General features: G+C 38.4%; 1 long non-coding RNA gene across 1 annotated transcript; it reads left to right on the top strand.

Moving 5' to 3' along the window:
• Positions 1–8,638: 8,638 nt before the first annotated feature.
• LOC149015999 (uncharacterized) lies at positions 8,639–10,463 on the top strand. Its single transcript, XR_016173688.1, has 3 exons — positions 8,639–8,687; positions 9,323–9,451; positions 10,061–10,463. It is a non-coding gene; the product is annotated as an uncharacterized LOC149015999 (long non-coding RNA).
• The last annotated feature ends 7,025 nt before the right edge of the window (positions 10,464–17,488 follow it).

The following is a 17,488-nucleotide window of genomic DNA, read 5'->3' as shown; positions in this document are numbered from 1 at the left end:
GATGGATCAAGCAACAAACAGGGAGTTGGAGAAGGAGTTTTGTTAAAAAGTCCAAGAGGCTTTATCATACACTATGCTTTGAGGTTCCAGTTCGAAGCAAGCAACAATGAGGCAAAATATGAAGCCTTCATAGCCAGTCTTCAATTGGCAAAAGCTTTAGCAATATCTGAGATGACTGTTTAACATTGATTCTTAGCTTATTGTTAATCAAGTATAGGGAGAATACGGGACTAAAGAGCCTAGGTTGCAAAAGTATCAGGAGATGATACAAATCCTAAAGAAAGAATTCAAAGATGTCAAAATCTGTCAGGTCCCAAGAAAGGAGAATACCATGGTGGATGAACTCTCAAGGTTAGCTAATGCCAAAGAAAGGACTGTTGAACCTTCGGTCTACATTGAAGAACTGGGTTTCTCGACCAACCAAGTGAAAGAAGTTTCCTCCATTGAAGATAAACGATGTTTGATGGACCCAATCATTGAATACATCTGAGACGACAAGCTGCCCGAAGATCCAAAAGAGGCCAGAATTGTTCGAGTTCGAGCAACGAGATTCATAATGTAGAATGGAAGATTATATCGAAGATCTTATGCTGGACCACTACTTAGATGTCTGGGACTTAAAGGATCAAAAACTGCCTTAGCAGAGGTACACGAAGGGATCTATGGAGCACACATGGGCGGGTAGGCACTGGCACACAAGATATTGCGGCTCGGGTTATACTGGCCAAAGGTTCAAGAAGATGCTATGGAATATGTACACCGCTGCAACAATTGCCAAATTCATTTGATTGTATTGAAAAAGCCTGTAGCAACCCTAATGTCAATTCTTGATCCAATCCCATTTGCAATGTGGGGAATTGACATCATGGGAAAATTCACCAAAGCATCTGGCGGTCGGGAATACTTGATTGTGGCAATCAATTACTTCACCAAGTGGGTTGAAGCAATCCCCTTGGAAACTATTACTGAGAAAACAATGGAAAAGTTCGTGTTGGAGTCAATTATCCATAGGTTCGGGATCCCAAAAATTCTTGTCACCGACCATGGAACACAATTTGACAACCCCCAATTCGAGCAATTCTGCAACACATACATGATCGAGCATCAAATGTCATCAGTAGAATATCCTCAAAGCAATGGCCAAGAGAGGTAACCAGCTGAATCCTGCTGGATGGAATAAAGAAGAGACTCGAATCTGACAAAGCTTTAGGGGTTGAAGAACGCCCCAATGTCCTTTGGGCCTACCGAATATTAGTTTGAACACCCATGGGCAAAACTCCATTCAAATTGGCTTATGGATCAGAAGCATTAGCTCTAGTCAAGGTGATAGTAGGAACTTTCCGAGAAAGAGAGTTTGAAGAAAAGGCAAATGAACAAGGACTATTAGACAGTTTAAGATCTGCTAGATGAAGTCCGAACGAAGATAGTCACCCAAACTCAACATTATCAACGGAAAGTGGCCTCTCATTACAATACCCAAGTGAAGCATCGACAATTCCGATCTGGGGATTAGTCCTCAGAAATACTCTGGCATTAGATGCACATCATCAAAAGAAATTGGATCCTTCATGGGAAGGGCCATATATGATAACAAGCTAGTTGGTTCGGGAGTGTATAAGCTGAAGAACCTAGCTTCAGATCGCGAACTTGATCAATCTTGGAATGCAAGACATCTGAAGAAATTCTATCCTTAGTCACTTTCATTTTTTGATGTAGACAATTCACATTTTTGAAGCAATTTATATTTTCAGAAACCAAATCTCTTTTGAATGGGGGCATGATAGGATGGATAGATAGCACAGATGGCTTGATTAATTCAAAAGGCTTCGGTTTAAAACCCGAATGAGACCTTCGAAAGTCTAATAAAATTCTAAGGAATTTCCTAGGTACAAGGCTTCAGTGTCAAACCCGAATGAGACCTTCGAAGGAAAAATGAAATTCTAAGGAATTTCCTAGGTACAAGGCTTTGGTGTCAAACCCAAATGAGACTATCGAAAGACTAGAGAAATTCCTCAGGTATAAGGCTTCAGTTTAAAACCCGAATGAGATCTTAGAAAGCCTAATGAATTTCTAAGGAATTTCCTAGGTATAAGGCTTCAGTTTCAAATTCGAATGGGACACTTGAAAGCGAATTTCTAAGGAATTTCTTAGGTATAAGGCTTCAGCTTCAAACCTGAATGAGACCTTTGAAAGTCTAGAGAAATTCTAAGGAATTTCCTAGGATTAAGGCTTCAGTTTAAAACCCGAATAAGAACTTTGAAAGCTTAAGAAAATTCTAAAATTTCTAAGTATAGAGCATTGGTTTAACCCGAATAGGACCCTCGAAAGTTTACAAAAATCCTAAAGGAAATTTCGTTAAGTATGAAATGCTTATCACGCTCGAGCAATATCAGTTACAAAAACTCAAAACGATTGAAAAAGAAGCTTTAATTTATACAAGGGCCAGAAGGGGCCAACCTTTACAAAGTTCAAAAAATTTATAGATGAGAGCCAAACGAGAAGGGCTCATCTTCGATGTTGAAGAGTCCGAAGATGCTGCAGTATATCAATTATAGGATGTGTGTAACAATCCAAGACAGCCGTCAGCCCATTGATAAACTCTTGGCCTTGTCGACACATGAATCTTGTCGTCGGCGATTGCGAAGAATTCCGTAAGCTTCCCCCTACGAAAGGTAGATTTCACGATCGCCGCAGCTATGAGCACCGCCAATGACGTATCCACAGGCTCCAGTGATTCGTCCACCAAGACAAATGCCTGGGTTCCCTGGGTAGCCTCCACAACCGCTGGTTAGAGGCCCATCACCACCACAGGGGAAGAGAATGGCTCATTTTTGAACCTCCTGAACTACTGGAGTAGAGGCTTGATCTTGATCAGTATTAATGTTCGGGGCAACCTTTCCTTGAATCACCTTGTGAACAGGAGATAAAGGTGGAGAGTCATTAAGGAAAAGCTCAAGATCAAAATCAGCAGTAGGAGGATCGTCTAAGCCTTTTTCAGCCCATTCGGGAAGGGGAAGTTGGAGCCTCTCAAAAACCTCAAGATGGCAGATGTTTTGATGGGGAGCCGTGTCAAAGCATGGGTTCCTCCTTAGAATTGACTTCCAAACATCGTTTTGGCCATCTCTGTAGGCTTGAGTTTGAAGGGAACCAATAAATCATTGAAGGGTTTGCTATTTAAGTACTTGAAGACACAGGTCCTCCTAGTCTCAACAGAAATGTGTTCGGGCTTAGAAGGAGCTGCCTGACTCTGAAGCTCTTCCACCTTCGCTTTTAATTTCTTCAATTCCTCTTGAAGCCTCTCCACTTCCCGATCAAGACTGCGAATGCTTCCCTTGGCAATGTCATGATCCTTAGAAACTTTTTATAGTTTCTGACTGTCTCCCCGAAGATGATCAATCTCAGCATCTCTAACTTTCACCTCCTTCTCAAGCTCTTTTAACTTGATGTTTAGCTACCCAACCCGAAGAATAGCCTCCATTTGCCTATGGAAGCTGTAGGCGACGACCCTACAGAATGACGGATGAATGTTTAAAAGCAAAGTTCAAGAATAAAAAAATACTTTGCATTTACGAGATATAAAAGCGAAAAACTTACTTGATTGAAGAATTCACGAATGCTTCATCCGAAACAGAGCCAAGGGCTTTGGACTTTGCAGGCCTTTGTGCAAAGGTGCCCCACTATAATGCCTTGTCGAAATCATCCATTACAACTTCAGTCCTCTTCAGCTTCCAAGGAGGGATATAAATCTCACCCTCAGTTTCCAGACGCCTTCTCTTTGAAATAGCATCATCTTTGATCTCCTGCTTCCTCTTCACAAGAGGCAGATCATCATGTGTAGACTCCTCCAAATTCATAGGGGATTTTCCCTTCTCCGAGGGTCCATGGTGAACTTTGAGAACTCCTTTCGGAGCCTGAACAACGACCTTTGGGGTTGGAGGGTCATCTTCCTTCCTTTTGGTTTGAGCAGCTGTTTTTTTAGCTGCCCCCAGCCCCTGGGCAGTAGTGGCCCAAACAACATCAGGGTTGTATCGGGGAGGCATTGCAAAAGGGAATATAACAATTATATAAGTTCAAGGATATCTACATAAAGAGTTAACAATATTCAAGTTCGGGAACTCACCCAAGGCTAGACCCCACAACTGGAGAACGACCTTTTACTCCATGGCCATACCATGAATCTCCTAACATGCACTGATGGATTTGATCTTCATCACAACAATTGCTTCGTCGGGAGACAAGGCCAAGGGACGGTTTGCCTCAGTGTGGGAATCAGGGCTACCTCAGTTAATGGGAAAATTGATATCCGAGGGTGGGGCATGTAGGAATAAATACCGATGGTGCCACCCCTTGTGGTTTGAGGGACATGTACCTTTGGCTAGGATACTGCCTTGCCACCCGAGTTTGGTTTTGATTCGCTTGGAAAAGAAGACCCAACCAGGGGGACGGGATTTGCTTAAGTTGAAGAAATGAGAAAAAGTTGAAAGGGAAGCAACTATTTCTAATTGGCGACAATGACCAAGGAGCCCGATGATTGACCTCCAGCTATTAGGAAGTAGCATGCCTAGGCATATCTTCCAATGATTGAGAATCTCAAAAAAAGGAGGAGAGAAGAAAGGGAACTGAACCCCACTTTTTAGGGTATCGGTATAGATAGAGAATCTGTCAGTAAGAACTGAATTGACTCTTTCTTTCGAGTTCAGGAGACGAAGAATATAATCAAAAGGAAGACAATGTTGGCTAGAAATAGAGGAAACTTCCTCTAGACGAATATGGGATACAAAGAAACTAGGCCCTTGAGATGGTCTTTTCGACGGTCAGGAAGTTACAACACAAGTTTTTGGTAAAGTTTGTGGCTTATGAGAAGATCGAGAAGAAACACCTTTCTTCCTTCTCAGAACGTTCCCAGATTGGTCTTTAGGTTTTGAAGGGATGGAGGCATACCACTGGTCGGTAATCCTCTCACCCTTGTCACTTGATAATTCTGCTGAGATAGAGGGCTTATTGGTTAGCAGAGCCCTCACCATCAGACATACGATCGACAAAGTCGTTATTTGAGATTCTATCACTAACCATTGTATAGAAAGAAAAGCAAAAGAAGAGCGAAATTCTAAAATAACTATGGAAAAATGAAAGGAGCAAAGGACTGAGTAAAAGTAAGAAAAATAACTTACTTGGTGAATCTTCAACAAAGTAAAGCTCCGAAACTGAAGGAAGAAGAATCAGGGAGTCGCAAAGAAAAGCTCTGGAAACTTCAAATACAGATGAGTTCACGAAAGGAAGAAGTGAAAGAAAAGAACCAGGAAAAATGGGTTTAAATAACCTCAGAGGAAAGAACGTGAGGTTGGGATCCGCTCCAATCAGTGGATGAGGATGAGCGATGGTTCAAGTACCGATTATCAATGAATAAAATTGAATGAAGATCAACAGCCAACAATGTGACACCAGCTGTTTGGGAGAAGCATCCATGGGCAAATTTCCCAGTGGTTTAGGACTTCAGAGAACGGGGGGAAAATAATGGAAACCGAACACCACTTTCAAGAGTGTCCAGATAAAGGGAGAACTCCTCAGGAGGATCATAATTGGCTCTCTCATTAGGGTTAGGAACCCGAAGAAGATAGGACGGGGGCAAGGAATAATGCTCCATAGCAGATTCCAACTCAGCGTTGGTAAAGTGAGAGACAAAATAACTAGGGCCCTGGCAGGTCTTTGGAAGAACGGGAAGTCTTAATTGTGGATTTGGGAGATTTTTGAATTCAGGAATAAGAAGGCAGGCAGGCTTGGTCTCTTAAGGTTTCGCTTTCGGCTTATCGAGGCAAGCTAGTGATCGGTAATCTTATCACCTCTGTCTTTGGATAACTCAACGGAGGCAAAGGTGGTAGGTTGATCACCGGAATCATCTCGACCGGCGTTATTACCGGTGGAGTTGTCATTAGAGGTCTTGCCACTACCCATAGCAAAGAGAAAAGAGCTTTTTGATTGTTTAAAAGGAAAAAAGCCAAAACCTAAGAGGGCAACTAAAGAAAAACAAGTGAAAAACAAGAGAAGTTTGATGAACTTACTTGTTCAAATCTTTTGGGAGAAATGAGAAGCTTGAAGACTGGAAGACTTGAGCGGAGAAGACGATGAAGGATTTCACAGAAGTTTGCAAATGAGAAAGTAAACTTGAAGAAAAGACTTGAACGGGTTTAAATAGGCAAAAGCGTTGGTTCGTGTACGATCAAGGTATGTCTAAATCAACAATTGAGATCGGGAGACGTTTCATGGTTTAATATAATGGATAAGATTGATACAATCTAACGATTATGAAGAGCTGTTGTTTCGAATGCTTGGCCTAGGGGGCTCATGATACGGGAGACTTTATACCGAACCGGGTCTACCTTTGGTTCATTCTTCGACTCCGGTCAAATATTGCTCAACCACAATTAGGTTTGGACGTCTGATTGAATCATTAAGAAGGAACCTTGCGGTTCCAAAAATGAACATGGCCCCGAAGAATTCGGGATACATGATTGAGTTATAAACGGTTGCTACTACCATGAGGAGTGGACAATCGTGTTAAACATGGCAACTACCACAAATTCGGAGTGAAGGATTGTATCTTCAAAGGAAACCACCTTCATCTCCAAAAAAAGGGATTAACCCTAAGATCTGATGGTCACCAAGATGAAGCACGAACGGATCTAAGGATCGGGAATCAAAGGTAAAACCTCTATATACAAGTAATCTACGTACAGTGAAAGTATTTGAATCGTTTTCCTTACTATCGTATTCAATTTTTGTTCTGCAACTCGCCAGAGCTTTGTAATCAGTTCCTTAACCGACTTAGCCTTTGGAGGTGGCTTCCCGATCCCACGTCGGGCTGCGTTTTTAATACTGTTTTGCAGGTGATTCCTCAAGTATGTTAAGGATGAGAAGATTTTGGACGCATTAGGTTGATATCAAATTTTTTTTTTTTTGGGGGGGGGGGGAGTGGTTGGGGAGGTGTAAACGGAAATTTATTCATCACTTAGTGAAACTAGCTTCGTCCTACCAAATTTCACCTTAAAACATAGCATTTGTGTATAGTTTGACCATTCCTTGCAAGCCTCCCATGCATATGATTAGGTATTTGTTGGATCAATAATAAGGAGGGGTAGGTAGATTGGTAAAGATTTATACTTCTTAGTGAAGAAGTTAAGGGTTAGACCCTTGGGGGCTGCATATGTAATACTCCCATCCCTTAATAGGCTTCGGGGTATAGATTTGGACTTGAGGACATCTTTGAGACCTTCACAACCTTTTCAAACCTTTTCAACTCTGCGTTTGAAAACATTATTAATTTTTTTTAGAATCGACAAGTATTCATGCGTTCTGATACTCATTTCATTCCTCGATGGTCATTATCAAATTTTTTTTATTTTGCCTCTATTGTGAACTGGGGAAAACCAAAACGAACATGGCCTACGATTATATAAGCACCTGGTGATAGAACACACAACAACTAGGGAGTGAAAAATGAGTTTGGATTGCCCACTTATATGGAGAGGAAAATTTTCAAAACACACACTTAGGTTCATGACAGATGTTATGAATTCCTATATTTCAAGAACTTTCTTAAAAAAGATTTTGTTTTCAAAATTAATGCGCAGTACCGTTTAATCTACGGTCTAGATTGAAACTTGTAGTCGAGTTCGCGTTAGTGATTTTTTTGGGGTAAGGTTTAACTGAGAAACGAATGGTCGAGATTTCATCTCGATCACAAATTTCAATTTGGATTGTAGGCAGTACCGTATTGTGCAATAACATGAAATGCTTGATATGATTTTTCTTTAAATCTTGTTTTTATATGGGTAGAGAAAGCAATGTCTGAGCCCCGGTATAAACAGTCCTATATATAAGTTACATTTTTCAAATCTCAACAGAAATGCTTGATATGATTCTCTCTCTCACCCGAGACTGCCGAAAAGAACTCGAATCAAGCATTAATGGCTAACTGATCAGGTACTTTCTGCACTGGTTCCGGGTTTTCTCACACGTTTTTTACTCTTTCTTTAGTGTTTTCCTTATTAGTTCCTCCTCCTATTTCTGTTTCTTCATACTTCTGTTGTTCTGCAAAGAGAAATTCTTGCGACTGCGGCGATTGCCAGCCAAAAAGAGAGCTGGTTTCCTACTGCGACGACTCTTTGTTTTTTTCTTTTTTCATCGTTTCTTTATGAATTGAAGCAGTGATTGTGGCGGAACAAGTGATTCGGGAGTGCTTGTCGGTTCCCTTCATTTGCTTTCATCTCAATTGACCTCGATGTTTTGCTAGAATCTGTCTTTGCTGACTAATTTATTCGATGTAAAGGTTCGTAATAATCTCTTTCGGTGTTCTTTGTCCTGCAATTATGTTCTTGGTGAATATCTTTTCTATTTCGCTTTTAATTGGAATTGCTGTGGATATTTGTGTAGGCCAGTGGAAAACAAAAGTTGATTATGCTTGATTCTTTCTTGTTGAAGGAGGTTCTTTGTCAAATTGAATCTGCACGTTTCTTGATTGTGAAGTAAAAAATAACTGGCAATAATGACCGAACGGTTGTTAGAGCGACCACCACTAGTAGAACTTCAATTCCGCATATATGACCGCACGGTTATTTGCCATGCCTTGTATTCACCAACTCTTACTATTAGAGAATGCAAGCAAATGCTGGTGAAGCAGTGGCCTGAAGGTGCTTGATCTCCCATCTATATAATTTTTTGTACTTGAGATTATGTATGTCAAATTGACTGTTGGGATTACAATTTATTCATTCCTGTTGTTAGTTAATCTGTTTTCATAAGAATAAGATGAATTCAGTAGCTCAAAGATAGGGGGAGTCATATGCTTACCTTAGGTTGAGATTGTGTCTTGCTCCCTCCAAAATGGTGAGAGACTGAAAAAGGGAAACGAATTCACAGTCTTCATCAAACTTTGGGATGAAAAGCTGTTACAATTCACAGAAATGCTAGCTCTCTGGTTCTTGGATGTGGTCTCTAGTCGGCTTTGGCTTGTCCCATGTGTTTGAGAATCACCTTACATTTTGGCACTTTGCTTAAAGTTATTAGCTAATATAACAGTCTAACTAATTCTTCTATTATTTGTATTAGTTTTGTTTATAACTTGTCTTTTGTCTAACAAAAGATGTTTCCCTGATTGTTTTGGCCGAGCTTTAGCATCCGTCATCCCTTTCAGATTGTCCATAGTTTGGTAGTTTGTCGATTATGTGCTACATTGCCCCCGAATTGGTTGCTGTTGTGTTTTCAATTCATTTTATGGCTATTTCATTTAGCAGCTGATTTTCTAATCAAGCCTTTCCTTCACCAGACAGAGAAATCTCCCCTAGATCAGTGTATGATCTGGAACTCATATTTAAAGGGAAAATCTTGAAGAATAGAAAGACAGTGGCCCAATCCGGAATAATCAATGCTGAAATAAATGTAATGCTGAAGACAGGTATGTGGTCTCAGTTGCATGTTATTGATTCAGTCTTTAGTGTTCAATTGTCTTGTATAAAAGTGATGCAGCTGCAGAGGAACCATAGCAAGTAATTAGTTTAGCTCACTGGATACAATTACCACAGAACATCTCCCAACTTCCCCTCTCTATTGAATAGAATTGCATAGAGAATGGGTGTTTGACAACTGATTCTTCATGGGTTCCTTGAAAATGAGTTGCAGTGTGGTGTGGTTCTTTCTCTAGTAAGTGATTGTTGGTTTGCAACATTTGGGGGACCCTAATTAAACAGTCTCTACAGTTTCCAAAATTTGAATCCGGGCTTGCTATGCTTGACACCCTCTCTTGTAAACAATAATACTTGTGTTTGATGTCATATACCGAAAAGGAACCAAATCGCTAGTGGAGAACATAGATGGTGACAGGAAACAGCATGGATGGCAGAATTAGTTTACATGCTTAGGTGAAGAGGGCTTTCCTTGACTAGCTTTATGCAACTCACAAGCTAAAGCTAAAGCTGATGTTTTCTCCTAACATACGGTTTTAGATGATTTTTTGTTACCGAACCACAAACTTGCAAATGATATTCTTCTGTTTTCTTTGGTACAGGGATGGGAACATGCCCTTCAGTCCTTCATTGTTTTTCTTGCAAAAAATGTTTGAACCCTCTTTAAACCACAGAGATACTGGGAAATCACCACTGTTGGCATTGGTGAAAGTTGAAGGCATCGATCATGTCATAAGATTCTTGTATTATGGGTTACATCTTTGTTGAGTACATGCATGTTTGGATATGGTTCGAGTCCAAAGCAATCACTATGTAGCACATTCTGTTTTGGATACCAATCTGATTGTTAATTTTAGCTTGTGTGAGGATCTGTCAGTGTTATTATAGAGTTTACCAGCCTCAGACTGGACCCTAATGAACTCTGTTCATAATTTCACTCATAACCAGATTATCCCCATTGTGTTCTTTTCTCTGAGAAAGCTGCATACTGCTAAGCTAGTGAAACACAGGTTTGCAATCTACATCTTGGAAATTAATGTAACTGAACTATTTTTCTCAACAAATTGAATATGAAAAGTATTAAAAGTTTTATAACCTTTGAGGACCTGATGAGCACTCTTCTTCTTCTTCTTCTTCTTCTTTTTTTTTTCCGGGTTGTGAGCGGGGAAGGAAAAATGAGTACTTTTCCAATACAGAGGAGTGGGTCATATTACCAAGTGAGATTAGAGAAGAAATAAGAAGGGAGCTAAGCAAAAGAGCAAGTGAAAGATGGAATTATCTTTTGTCCCATATGAGCGAGAGATATAAGACGAGTGATGAAGGTCAAAAAATGAGTTTTCACAGAAAAAATCCCCTTGAGTAACACAAAAGATTTCATAGGTCCTGTGGTTGCTCCAAAGCGTTAAATTGTTTCATTGTAAAGGTGCGAGAGTGGTATGGAATATCACAAAACTTCACATGAGTAAGTTTCTAGAGTCTAGATCCTCTCTCCGTCAAGATAGAAGTCTGTCTTCCTATCACATATTAAGAGTGGGGCCCGTCTTTGAGTTCTAACAAAATGAATTAGAGATAGGACTCCTAATGGGTCCTGTCCTAATGTGTGGTCAAGAGGTGTGAGGGGAGCATAGACTTTCAAGTTCTTGGACTAGTTAAAAAAAAAAAAAAAAAAAAAAAAAAAAAAAAAAAAAAAAAAAAGAAAAAAAAAAGAGAAGAAGAAAGAAGCACAACAATTGCAAAATATTGGAAAAGGTTTGGTAGCTTGATTTTGGGTTAGAATGATGCTGGATTTTAGTCTCAATTCCAAGTTGTATAGAAGTAGTTGACTCTATTTTTTTATTTATTTATCTTCCTGAAAATGGAATTGCTAGGTTTTAAGTTTGAGTACGGCTTTATGAATGATATTGAATTGATTGTGATTTATATCAAGAATTGACTAATCTAGTATGAATTTTATGCTCTTTTTTAAATGAGAAAGATATGTTTTAATTCAACATCATAATAATTCATTCAATCTATGTCAACATTAGTTTCATTGAGGAGTGATAACTATATCAATATAAATACACTAAACTAAATCCATGAACCTACATGACTGAGGTTTTTAGGATCCACTCTAGATCCCAAGTTTAAAATTCTCCTTCTCTACACTTTCCTTTTTGCCGTGAACCGTCGGCTTCATGTATTCAATGGGTTTGCATGAAAGATTCCAATACATGCAAGCAATCTAAAGAGTCAATCCTTTGTAAAACTAGACTTTCACATTTCATAGGAATGCATTGGTCTCATTTCGAACCTTCAACCAAATTAACCCAAAGTAGGTTTTCATACCAATCAAAGCCGCATAGATGGAATTCTATGTGTGGGAGCAAGAATTGAAAGGTTAGAACCTAGATTTTTTAAATGAACTTTGACTATAAATGGTGATTAGGATGTAATGGTCATTAAATCTTATGGCATTAAGTTCTGCAAATTATTTTCCTTCATCGCTTGGCCAAGTAGTAGCTATGGGGTTCCGATAAACAAAGGTCCAGAAGCCATGAAAAGAAAATGAGACAAAGTCTCAAGCACGATAAAGACAGTGCCCTTCGAGCAAGAGTATATGTCATAACTGTTGAAGATAATAATAGTTGAAGAAAGCATGAGAGAATAGAGAGAGAGACGTTGAGAAGAAGAGAGAGAGATGTTGAGGAGAGAGAGAGAGAGTCTGAGTGTGATCTTTGTAATCTTGTTCGTAGCATGCCGGATTCTTTGGCCTATTTTGGATCTTTGGTTTCTTGATCTTTGTAATCTTGATGCCTTGGGTGGGTCACGCGTTAATATATAGACATTTTCTACCAAAAATAATAATAAAAAAATAAAAATAAAAATGATCGAGTTTGCTTTGTCCTTGAACACCAAAGAATTGAATCCACTCTCTCACCCACCTGAATGAACTCGAATCAAGCATTATGGCTAATTGATCAGGTACTCTTTGCATTGGTTTGAGACCTGTCAGATTCTTTTTTATTCTTTATTTAGTGTTTTCCTTGTTTATTCCTTCTTGTCTTTCGGTTTCTTCATTCTTTCGTTGTTTTTCAAAAGAGATTCTTGCAAATGTGACTATTGCAAGCTAAAAGAGAGCCAATTTCCTACTTCTTGATTCATATCTATGGACGATATTGTCCCACAACCTCTGAAAGATGATGCAATGAATAAGATATATGTTAGATATATTTCCCGTATCATATTTCTTACATATATTTAAATGTTTGTATTCATATATTGCTTAGAGTTAGATTGACTGTAATCATATTATATTTGTAGAAAAAAATTCAATCTCCAATCTCCTTGAAGATTGCAAGAGATGGGTGGAAATTAAGCTGAATGAGAGATTTAAGGATTTTAAGCATGAGTTAAAGAGAAATGTGTTCAATAAGTATGGAACACATAAGGAGAGGATATCCCATATAGATAAGTATGTTTTATTAGAACAATGGAATATACTCATCAAGACATGGAGCCAAGAGGCTAGTAGGTATGATATCTAGAATTTAGCTTATCTTGTGACAAAATAGTAAATTATGCGATCAATAATATTTTTAATCCAATTATGAGTGCTTGAAAATATTTTAGGTTATGTCGACTTGCAATATTGATAATATGAAAAACTTAAAATCATTACATAACAGAGGAAATACTTCTTTTGTTGTAATTCGAGAGGAAAATGTATATGATGTTATTTGAAAGTATAAATGTTATTTATAGAAGTTCACACGTTATACTATTTTATTGTTTCTTAATTGTTTAGCGTCAGGAGCACCCAAATAAAGAATCTCCAACTTGTATGGAAATATTAAAGATTACATGTGACCTTACAAACGTGACTATTAACTTGATCATTGTAAGTTACAAAATCATAAATGAGGTACTACCATTTTATAGCTTCAATTAGTATATCTTGTAACTGATTTTTGTGTTTCAAATGTAGGCCAATATGGAAAAAAAAAATCGACAAACTGCCATGAAGAAATATGAGTGGACCGTACTATGCAAGACCAAGTTTTTAGAGATTTTGTAGGTGAGGATGTCCATGATCGAGTACAAATGTGTGGAGTTGGAAAAACTCCAACACAAATACATGGGACAAGAAGAGAGCACTACAAGTCACATGCTAAAGAGAATGCACAATTGCGGGGTAAAATACACACATTAGAGGCAACAACATCTACACAGGCTGAAGAGATAGCTAGTTAGGCTGAAAAGAAATCTGCACAGGATGAAAAGATATCTTCGCTCAAAGTTGGCTACTCTTCGCTCAGGGTTGACATAGAGCTTCTAATGCAAGGACGACGTACTAGAGTTGAGTATGGTTCTTGCTTTCAATATCTTGCTTGATCCTTGCAATCATAAAGTTGGGAGGAGCCCCTCCTAAGGATTCTCTATAGTCATGTGCTATCTTATTTGCATATTTGTTTTACAAAACCTGATTTAGAATTTGGAAGCATTGCTGTTACATTTGGACTCGCATCTAATCCCAAGTCTAATGCCATACTAAGAATCATGTTTAGTGGACTTAAGAAAGAACAATAAGGATCAAAGCCTGATTGACAACATTTTAACACTCCAATCAGTTATTTGTAGAAGCTTCAATCACATTTTAGTCAATAGCAGCAGCATCATATCACTGCCATGGTGGAGTACCTTGTTTGCCTAGTTATCATTAGTCCTATTTCTGTTTTCCTTTAGATGGCCAAGATGAAAGATTCCATATTGGATAGATCAGACAAAAAAATTTATGTTTATGATATTTTACTGTCATATCACTGACACGGTGGAGTCGAAGATGTAAGCATATGCTCCTTACTTTGTGTGTTTCTATTTTTTTGGGAAATATGTTGGATGTTGTCTTCTGACCATTCAAATTTCAAAAACTAGAGGACCCATGGAGGAAAGTATCTCCATCTAGTGGCTACTTAGTCTGTTTACTTGCTCTATGCAATTGATTGACCAGCAATATTTAGTTAGGGAAGTTGTAATGAAGCTACCCATGGGGCCATTGCTGATTGTATGGATGTAGTTCTTCACATTGTTATTGTTTTGTTTGAAGTAGCTTTTTGCATGTGTAAATTTTGTACATGATGCATAACTGTATGCATTCTATTTTTGCTTTGTATTTGACATATTTCATGTAGTAAGATCCAAGAGTATAGTGGTACTCTTGGACTTTGGCATGAATGCTTGCCCATATTAGCTTCTGAATGTGTCATGCAGCAGCTAGAGCTCTCCTGGTAATTTTGGTCTGGTAATAAGAATCAATAACGTATCTATATGACGATTAAAAAAAAATTCTTTTTGCGAAGGTAGAAAAATTATGTAGTGAAACTTATAACTCAAAGTATTTGCGATGGTAAGAACTTTTCATAGCGAAAGACAAAGTCCATGGGTTCTGTTAGCAAACTATTTGCTACAGTAACCAAAAACCGTAGCAAATAGTGAAGTAGTTGTTACGGTAATACTGTAGCATATACTTAAATATTTGAAGGATTTGGCTAGATTTTTTCCTATGCCGACCTGCCGACTGACGCATCAACCCTCCTCCTTTACTTGAGCTTGGGATCGGTAGCAAAACATTGGTGGAGTTTTATAGAAGGGAAGACGATGAAAGAGCAAACTTTAGGAAGGTAATTAGAGGAACAAAAATTTGTAAATATAGAGAACCCATTTGAGAGATGGTATCAATGATGCTGGAATTAGAACCACTGAGTTTGACTTTTCGAATTCTTATGTCTTAGTTTGTTTCTTATTGTGATCGTGAAATCAAAAAACCTCATGCCCTAATTACTTTGGACCGAACATACAAGGGTAATTTGAGACAACAGGGAAGACAAGCACATGATAACGGAGTTCGGCATAGCCTACTCTCCGGGATTCAGGTATGAATCCAATCCACTATATATATGGGAGATTACAGATCTAGAAGAAGAAAGCAAGGATTATGAAACACCTGGTATATGCAACCACTGATCTTCAAAAGACCATCGAGTGTTCGCCTCACTCTTGCGATCAGAAGCCCTCTCTTTTCTTCACCAAGAACCAACTAGAACCAGAGATACAGGTGACCGAAGACGAACGCCATGGAAGACCCAAGAAGCTTCAAGAACTCGTAGCAGAGAAGTAAACCAAAAAATCAGAAAAAATGAATTGCTTGTGTCGTGCGAGCCAACCCCAGCCCCTAATATAATAAGGCATGAACCATAAGAACCAAAACCAGTTCGGTTCATCACTAAACATGTACAAAATTACCAGATTAACCCCAACATTCTCCCCCTTAATCTGTATTCCCCAAAGAACTAACTATAGTGAATTGGATGCGACCGTCATCATCCACATATACCTGCACACACAAGACAAAAGAAAAACATAGTACAAAGCAAATAAAATATGCAAAATACCTAGACACACTAACCATGCAACACTAATGACTCCATGCGATATACCATGCACAGAGCACGCACTGTAGAGAAAACCCTAAACATAACTCATAACTCATAACTCACTCATACAACAATGAAGAACACACATGCACACACCAGGCATATATCCCAAAACTGAGATAAACAGAATAAGAGTTATAAAAATTTGGGCAGCATCTCCCCTAAAACTGCAACAAATGCAAAACCTGATAAACAAACAAATAACCACAAGACACACACCACAATCTAAAACAAGTAATATACAACTCAAAACTTACAGAACATATGTATTAAAAAGCAACATCACCAATTCCCAACAAATCAAGACAATGTAAAAATTTAGAAAGAGGCAATGACTTAGTACCACAATCACAGGATTATGCTCAGACTTACCTTTTCAACTAAAAGTGAACCATCAGTTATTTTATCCCCGAGAAAGAAGTATTTAATGTCTATATGTTTGGTTCTATCATGATAAACAGGATTCTTACATAAGAAGATAGCACTCGTTATCAATAAAGACAACAGTTTAATCTTCAAAATACCAAGTTCACATAACAAACCATTCAACCATATACTTTCTTTAACACATTCGATGCAAGCAACAAGCTCAGCCTCTCGAGTGGACAAAGCAACTATAGGCTGTTGTTGCACCTTCCAACCGATGCAATTACCGTGATAACAGTAAAGAAATAAGAAGATAATGATTTCCTGTTATCTACATTACTAGCATAACTGAGTCAAGATATCCTTCAAGAATAAGATCACCAGGTGTGGACTTGAACACTAAACCTTTATGTACAAGACCTTTCAAATACCTTAAAAGCCACTTGAGAGCAAGCCAATGTTCTTTACCAGGGTTAGACATAAACCTACCAATACACTAACAACATGAGCAATATCAGGTCTAGTACATATCATAAGATACATAAGAGAACCTAAAAGACTAGAATAAGGGATCTTTGACATTTCACCTTTTTCAAAGTTATTCTTAGGACAATGATCATTTGAGAGTTTAAAATGTGAAGCTAAAGGAACATTTACATGTTTACAATCAAGCATGTTTAACTTCTCAAGCACTTTCAATAAATATAACCTCTGACCAATGAACATAGTATCCTCCCCCTTATCCCTATGAATCTCAATCCCTAAAATTTTCTTGGCTGTCCCAAGTTCCTTCATCTCAAATTCAGATTTCAGCTTGTTCTTAACATCTTGAATAAGACTAGAATCAACACAAGCAATCAATATATCATCAACATAAAGTATAAGATATAACACAACAAAATCGAAATGAGAAAATATAGGCAAGTATAAACACTTTTCTAAACCCACACTCAACACAAATGAATCAAAACGTTTATTCCATTGCCTAGGAGCCGCTTAAGTCCATAGAGAGATTTCTTCAACAAGCAAGCTGTGATTCATCTCCACGCCGAGATGCCTAAAGGTAGTTGCATATATATCCTTTCTTCTAAATTGCCATGAAGAAAGGCGTCAGTCAATTGCTCTATTGTCATTTTGTTCGAGCAACAAGGGACAACAACAACCTTATAGTCTTATACTTGGCAATCGGAG

The sequence above is a fragment of the Hakea prostrata genome, chromosome 5, assembly GCF_041222555.1.
Source record: "Hakea prostrata isolate BN-2017 chromosome 5, UWA_Hpros_2, whole genome shotgun sequence".
Classification (NCBI taxonomy): domain Eukaryota; kingdom Viridiplantae; phylum Streptophyta; class Magnoliopsida; order Proteales; family Proteaceae; genus Hakea; species Hakea prostrata.
This window is presented reverse-complemented; position numbering and strand designations above follow the sequence as displayed.